Source organism: Rhamphochromis sp. 'chilingali' (genome assembly GCF_963969265.1).
Source record: "Rhamphochromis sp. 'chilingali' genome assembly, chromosome: 15".
Classification (NCBI taxonomy): domain Eukaryota; kingdom Metazoa; phylum Chordata; class Actinopteri; order Cichliformes; family Cichlidae; genus Rhamphochromis; species Rhamphochromis sp. 'chilingali'.
In genome coordinates, this window is record NC_137942.1 from 26,237,474 (window position 1) to 26,246,279 (window position 8,806).

Sequence of the window (8,806 nt, forward strand, 5' to 3'; positions counted from 1 at the left end):
CTAGACAGTCACCTTCTCACGTGCCAGCAGTGGCTTTCTTGCACTGCGTGTTGAAGTTTTCAAGTGATCACTGAAACCTGACTTGAAATATTTAGTTCCTGATACGGCACGAAATGACTCACAGTCATCAAAGCACATGTGTGCAGACATGACAGGTGGGCCAACATGACGAGGATGAATAATCAAGATGAAGAGGATACAGAGTAGCTCACGGTTCAGGATTTTGCATTACAGGGAGAAGTAGACCTGCGAGTAGAGAGAGAGCTGGAGAGTAGAGAGATGCCTAGAGACACAGAGAGGGACAGATGGGGTGATAGAACATCAACAAGTGAGAGATCACTATGATACAAAGACAGAAGGTGAAAAGGAAGTGCTGTGGAGAAAGGGTTAAAGAAGAGAGGGGAGAGAGATGGTTGCCTCGGCAACAGCAGCCAGCGTTTTCGCTTTTCATCAATGTCTCACACGCATATGCAGACACGATACACGCGTACAGATACATACACATGTTCTCTCTTTTTCGCCTTTATCTCCTCTGTAGCGTGGAGTTTTTCAGGCACACAGTATATCTTCCTGGATTTCTCCAGAGGGTGGGCTGTTTTTCTGATGTTGTGGCAATGCTGGGAAGTACAGGATACACTTTTAATTCAGTGGTTCTGTTGAATTTTTTGATTTGATTTGGTTACATTTTATCTATATAGCACCAATCGACAACAACCTGAAGTTGCCTCGGGGCACTTTATATTACAATATTAGAAAGATTCCTGAAAACTACATGACCCCCTGTGAGCAAGCAGTTGGCAACAGTGGGAAGGAAAAACTCCCTTTAAACAGGAAGAAACCTATAGCATGGAGAGGCAACCATCTACCATGACTGGCTGGGAGTAATAAGCAAGAGAATGAGGAGGAGTTTAATAATTACTAATGAGTAGGGATGGGTATCGAAAACCGGTTCTTGTTGAGAACCGGTTCCCACTGTTTCAATTCCTTGGAATCGTTTGCCATTTTTGCAAACGATTCCCTTATCGATTCCAGTCGCCCCGAATGACGTCACCACGTTGCGGAGCGTCATTTACCTGGCAGGAAACACGGCGGCTCAAACGCTCAAAAGTTTGATTATACTTTATGAGAACCGATGACAACAGGGCAACTTGCAAAGTAGATATTTCATTTAAGGGAGGAAACACTACGAATATGCAAAAGCATTTGCTCACAAAACACGCGTTTTTAATTCCGCTCCTGACTCGTGACTCTCAACCCAGCAGCAGCGCTAACGTTTGCACGTCCTCTCCCGTTAATGCGGCAGGTAAATAATCAACTAACAGTGCATATTATGTTAGCGCAATCTGCCTTATTACAAGACCTGCCATTACTGTGCATGTAGGTGACCATGATGAGAGAGACAGACAGAGTCTGGCTGGCGCTCGCTGGTAGTTCTCGCTGCAGTCTACCGGTAGCGTCTCCTTTCAGGCCAGGATAGACTAATGTCACCGAGCAGTGTCTAAGTTTGTGGTCAAAGGCTTGCACCCATTTGCCACAGCAGATGCCCCGATTTTTGGTAAGTGAATGTGTTTAATTGTGGGCAGGGACATTACTGGATATTCTTGTGTAATTGCCACAGAACAATTTATGTTATACTTTGTTATTGCTACAGAAGAATGTTGCAGCTTTAAGGCAGGGATGACTCCTGGAGTTGCTTTCTCACTGCATATGCTTTATTTCACAATCAGATCGATTCGATAACAAAAACATACAGCAGCTCCTCTCCTACTCCTAGCCCTTCGCTGCGGTGGAAAAAAGAACGACTTCAATCCCCTTCAAGGAACATACGTACAAAATAGTTTTCCTGATACACCAATGGGGCGTTCAATGCCATCTTGTAAATATGAGTACTCTGGCAGAGTAACAGTTCAAATGAAAAATACACCAGAACAAACAAGCAAACAAAAAAAGAAGTGTGGGGTACCTTTGAACCAATGAACAAAGTATAACAATTTATACTTTTTAACATAACCCGACCCCGTCAATATGTGATATGTCTCACAAGAATATTTATTTTATTATTTTACATTTACAATTTTTTTTCCTGGGGACCCTGTGACACCCCATTGAAGAGCCGTAGGCTGGATCTCTCAAGATCTCACTGTTGGGTTTGTAAGGCCATGTTACTCCTAAATTTCTATCTTGTTCAAAAAGAAGATATAAAACAAAGCTCTGAGCTAATCGACCTTAGTGTTCTCCTTTTTAAAAAAAAAAAAAAAGAATCGATAAGAGAATCGATAAAGAATCGAATCGTTAAACAGAATCGAAAATGGAATCGGAATCGTTAAAATCTTATCAATACCCATCCCTACTAATGAGGGTAACAGTTGTAGTTTTGTATCCTTGCATCACATTGTTTCAGTTTGTTTGGCTCATCTCATGCTTCATGGCGTTGCATTGTTTTGGCTTACATTGTATCAATTCGCATTACATTGTTTCATCTCATGCCATATTGCATGGTATTGTATTGTATTGTATTTTAACACACTGTATCATACTATATTGTGTCGTATTGCACCATATTGTATGTTGCATCATATTTTGTATCACATCATATCCCACTGTGTGTACTGTATACAAAGATATCATGTACACTCAAAAAACTGTCTATGACTGAAATGTTGACTTTAAGTAATTTGATTACATGTAATTTTCAATGTAATTTTGTTGCTTAAGTACAATGTAAAAAACAATGAACTTTACTTGATTGGTATAAATTCAATAGCAAGCATATTTCCCCTAATAGATAATTATTTGAATAAATAAACCTTTAATTTGGTATATTTCAGTTGCATTTTAGTCAAAGGTACTGCTTCATGTTTATTAAGGGCCAGTATATTGTATATTTTAAAATCTCCTATTATATCACATCACATTAGTTTGCATATCAAAGATGAGCTATATTGTATATTATCATATCTCATAATGCATCACACTACAACAGAGGCTGACTGGTATATGTACAGGTATGGTTTGAAAAAGCTATATGTAAGTTAAGTTTTCTTGATATTGTTCTTTAGCTCTGCATATCCATAAAGTAAACCTGTTCTCTGTACTCTCTGAATGCTTTGTGAAGCCATGTGTCCACATATTTGATCCACATAACTCAACTAAGCTATCATAAATAGAAAAAACAGTTGCTGTAGTCAGACAACGTTAATAATATTACTAATAGTTCAAAGATTATGATCATTATTCTCATATCTTCATGGGAATTATTTCTCCATATTATTGCTGACCCGATGCTGTCCTGTTGAGAATGAATTACAGGGTAGGTACAGTAAATAATACAGCAACCATAATAATCGTATAGGTTGAACTGTATTAGCAACGTTTATCTGCAGTGCCACAACACCCCCTCTCAACACCCCCACTCATCTGTATTTCTTTAATATAACATTCATAATTTTCTCTGTGTATTCTCCATTTCCTGCAGGCAAAATGTTGCACCTTCTCTTCAAGCATCGTATTTGTTTGCATTTGCTGCAAGCCGCACACAACCTGTCAGCCTTCACCCGGGTGACTCCTGTTGTGCATCAACCTGACACGGATCATGGCTCCGTCTTCCTGACTAAACTCTGTCATGCGTGTATCAGTGTGCCACATCCCCACATGACAGCTGCCACAGGGGTTGGGAAGGGGGAGGGCAGTGTCTAAGGTCACTGTAGCCTCGCACAAGGAGCGTGTGAAAGCTTGTGTTTTGTTACTGTGAGTGACGAGTACTGTGTGTGGGCCTGCGTGCGAGGTGTTCGGCGTGGATGACATATCCGCAGAATGATGCTACGTGACGTGGCGGTGCGGACAGCTGCACGTGTACACGCGACATGTGCGTGATGTCGTGCGGGACTGCATGTTATCCATATATGTGCACATTTTTTTTATCTCGGTGCACACGCGCGCGGTCACCCAGAAACATAGATTACGCAGACAGATAGGGCACGGACCCCCCAAGGAAGAAGAGCCATAGAGTCATAAAGCACAGGGGCCAGCCGCGACTCACAAGGACAGAACACAGATGATGATGGCACCATCAAATTTAATGGGCTACAGGAGAAGGTGGGTGAGAGTAGAAGAAGAGGAGTCGGGAGGAGATGCTGAAAGAGGAGGGACTGTGAGGTGTGCAGACTAAGCAAAGAGGACCCTCAAGACAAACTGGCTTAATTGAGGCAATCACTCTCCTCCACTTCACAATCTGTAATATGGCTGATTTGAATTATGATCTCAATCTGTCCCTGAGAACCTCGGCTTCATGATTTACCTTTCCTTGCTCATCTCCCCCCTACTGACACACACACACACCCTACCCCACCCACTCTAGAAAACCATTGCTTCAACTTGCTACCTCAAGCTCTGCACACTTTCAGTTTTGCTAGCTTGGATGTTGATGCCAGGCCAGACTCACCACCTCTTCTTCCTCTCCTCCCTCTTCCTCACTATCCCACCCTCCCTCCTTCCCTCTCGGTATCCGTAGTGATTGGAGGCAGGGTTCGGAGGTTGCTAGGAGACGGGGAGAGTGTGGCAGCAGGCCTCAGTGTGAGAGCGAGTCGTGCTAGAGCGCCGAGGGATGTTAGGAGAGAGCGCTCCCTGCTGTCCACTGCTTACCACTGCTCACCACTGACAGTGCTGTGGATCCGTTCAGTGCCTTAAACTACCTCTCATTTTGGTGAACAAGCAAAAGGATCAGAAACAGGTGAGTGCAGACATATCTCTTTGTTTGCGCGAGAACGAGCAAATTTAGAGTGTGTGCTTTTACACTGCTTGTGCTGAAAATCACTGGTTCGATGGGGGGAAATCACCTTAATGTTGGTGGACAAAGGGAGTACTGAGCATGTCCCTTTCAGGGGAATTCTTCTTTGCATCATCAGACCAGACTGTTAAGGTCACAGATTCAGAGAATTGCTGCTGCATTTCAACTGGGCTGCATCATACTCTTTGATCTGAAGGAGTTTCACTGAGATTGTGAGAGGGTCACCACACCTAGGAGCAATCAAGATCTCATTTCTCTCTGTCCTCAGAAATATGTTCTCAGCCATACATTATCAAAGCAGCCCCACTGTACTGATATAACACTTAATGTCCGTGGGACACTAATTGTGATATTGTAAGACACTTGGGACGGAGAAGGATCAAAGACTGTGAAATTGTACTAGAGCATAACTTTAGAAGCATGCACTTCAAAGGGATAGATGGACACTGATTTTTATATATATATATATATATATATATATATATATATATATATATATATGTAGCCTGCTGAAATGCAAGGCCAGCTCTTGAGCATTAGAGAACAGCTGAATGTTTGTTGTATGACTCTGACTCCATGTGGTCATCAAGGAAACTGCAAATTATTGCTACCTTGGGGCAGATCACTAGATGCTGATGTGTGAACCACATGGATGCTAATGTAGCCTGGGACTGTGCCATGTTTTTAGTAAACCTTCACGTATGAGGTGCCAAATATTTTCGATTTTCAAAACCAATTGTTATTCACGGTTTTGCAAGATTAAAGCCAATTACTTTTACTAACAGAACCTTCAAATTAAGAGTGATTTATTTTTAATGTACAATCCTCAATGCAAACAAATAAATATTAGCTTACATATTTCAAGCAATAGTAACCAAATGTACACAGTACATTTGTCCTCTCAGAATTGGCTGCTCTGTTCTGGAAACCACTGACTCTAAGAAATGTTATAAAATAGTCAGTAGGCAATAGGAACTTTCTAATGAGTCTCGTGCTTCTAGATAAAGGTGACACTTGAGAATGGATTGTATTCAGAGCGAGCGGTGAGAGCACAGTGCAACCATCTATTCTCTGCATGTGCCATTGTTATAAAGCTAAGTTCCAGCTGAGCTTTAATTATCCATTTGCTTGCCGTAATGGCATTATCTTGTCCACATATCTGAGCTGTAGACCTTCTGTATGCTTTGATGTACTTAGTTTTGACGGAAATGCCTTTAGTGGAAATACTGGCTCAAATTTCTGTAGATAGTGTCAAAACGTGCCTGTTTTGCTTCTGTCAGGCTGCAGTGATGTAGTCGGCTTATGGCTCAGTTCTCAGATTCATTCCGGGATCTGTAAAATCTCAATCTGGAAGAAAAAGAAGTGGCAGGCCAAAGAAAAGTAGCTGAACAGTATGTGAAATTCATATCTATAAGAAATACAGGAAAAATCCTGCAGACTTGAAACAAGATGTGAGAGGTGCATCTGGGCCTTCAACTAATCCGTCTACTGTTCACTGAACCCTTATCATAAATGGTCTCAGTTAAAAAGACAGTGTTTAGAAACAGGAGGAAAAGGCTGAGGTATGCAAAATCGCTCAAGAACTGGATTGAAAATCAGCATTAACAATTCTGATGGAGTGATTAATCCAAATTTGATATTTTTGGTTCAAATTGTCATCGATCTATACTGAGGAGTTCAGTAGAGAGGGACAACACTGAGTGTCTACAGCCATGGTGGAGGCTCTGTTATGCTTTGGCTCTGCATTTCAGCCAGCAACGATGGGGATCTTGTCAGAACTGAAAGAATTACAAACATGGAAAAGTACCATCAGATTTTGATCCACCATAGAGTACCATCTGGAAATTGTCTGACTGGCCACTGCTTCATTTTCCAGCATGACAATGATCCCAAACACACAGCCAGTGCAGTGAAAGCATACCTGGATAGCAAAATAAAAACACACAATGGAGCATCGTCACTGATGGACTGGCCTCAACATTACTGAAGCAGTGTGGGGTCATCTTGACAGAGGACAGAACAAAAGGCAGCCAACATCCAAAGAAGTGCTTTGAATGTCCTTGAAGAAGCCTGGAGAACTATTCCTGAAGACTTCTTAAGGAAGAGAGATCAGACTGTGTTACAGAAAAGCTTGTGGTAATACCAAATATTAACTTTCAAAGTCTGCTAGAATTGTAGAGATTTTTCCTTATATACAGGGTTTTCATTTATGTGTGCAAGATCCAATAAGTCACTGCACCTGTTTCCCATTGTCCAAGCAAAAATTAAATAAACGAGCGGCTCAGCGAGGGAATGGGTGGTTCAAGACTTTTGCACACTACTGTAGTCTAGATGCACTGTTCATGAGTTAAAAGCGCTGGTTGTCATAAAGAAAGATGTAATAAATGTCACAGTTCTAAGAATTAATCATCATATAATGAAGCAATCTGTGACAATGTAGCTATGATTGGATAACATGTCTCCTCACAGGTTATACAGGTTGATTATCCCAATTACATGTAATCAGAATACCCCCCCCCCCCCCCAGCCCCATACATATCATATGTTTAAGTATAATTATCATTATTAAATATACGATGATTTAAATTGGATATCTAAAGAAAGTTTCATAAGTTAATACAGGTTATGTGGGTATAACATTTTAATGCTAGGGGGTTTGGCTTATTCATATAAGTGTATTCAGTACCGGTTGCTTTCTTTACAGCTGTGCCTTTGACACTCGTCTGTACAAGATTTAGTGACCTTGTACATGATGGAAAGAGTCTGTGTGCATCCCAGCAGGCGCTCGTGTTGATTGGATAGGCCTGGCTAGGCTGACTTGCCAGCCCAGAGTATGAGCCCTTTATGTCGCCTCTCAGCTCTTTCAGTTTGACTTGGTGGCGATACAAGTACACAACTGCTCGCGAGCAATTCGTGCTTGAACGTTTTTCTTTTACCAGCAAACAACAGTGTCTGCATGAAATCGTTCATAGAAGGGAAAACACACACACACACAGAAATGTAGATACGTAGCCTTAAAAATTATCCACAGTTAAGGCTCTGTGATGCAGTTGCTATGGCAACTATGATAGAAATAGACGTGTATCTGCAAGGGAATGAAATGTATTGAACTGCTGGTTAGAAAAAGAGAGGTTTTACCGTGGTGATTGGCAGGTTAAATGAGTGGCTGCATGCGGATGTGCACGCTTGTGCGCAAACGGTGCGCTTGTGAGTTTCAGACTGGAGTTTTGGGATTGTGTTTTGCCAGTATGTGCGTGTGTGTTTTTCAATACATGTGGTGAAAGGAAGAGAGAGTATGAAGAGAGCTGCACACACACACACGGACGCACAGGCAGAATGCGTGTTTGCATGTAAGACACACTGCAGTATATTAAAAGTGCAGCACCATGGATGGAGGGCATAGGGCACGTAATTATGATGGCAGGAGAGTGTGAGTGGGTCTGTACTGCACTCAGTGGCCCTGTGTGAGAGCAGAAAAGCTGAGGCACAGACAACACAATAAATTTAATGGGAAAAGGATTGTTTGTAGCACCTATATTGTTGTCCCGGCCATGATGATATTCTGAGTCTGTCCTGTCAAACATTAACCAATGGTTACATATTATTATCATAATGACTTAAGTGGCTTTTCTTTGTGCCAAAACAGGGGAAATACAGCTGCACTGTGTGTGTAATAGATCTGTTTGAGCATTAAGAGACCACTGTGAACTTCGTCCACTGCACTGCAATCTTCCTCTAATACAGGCGCACCTCTTTGCTCACAAATTGCCTTTCATTTGTTGCCTTCTTCATTAACCTACCATTCCATCCAGCCCCGTCTCCTCTCCATGTTGCCTTTGTAGCCATGGTGCCTTCATCAGGCTAATTCACTTTCACTTGAGATGAAATAAGAACAAAGGGGCAGAGGCAACATACTCAGACACACATGCAAAATTTGCCTTTTGCTATATTAGGATAGTCTTGGATTTGATTGTAGACATAGGTAAAAATCAATGAAATAGCAAAAGCTTGAGAGAGGGA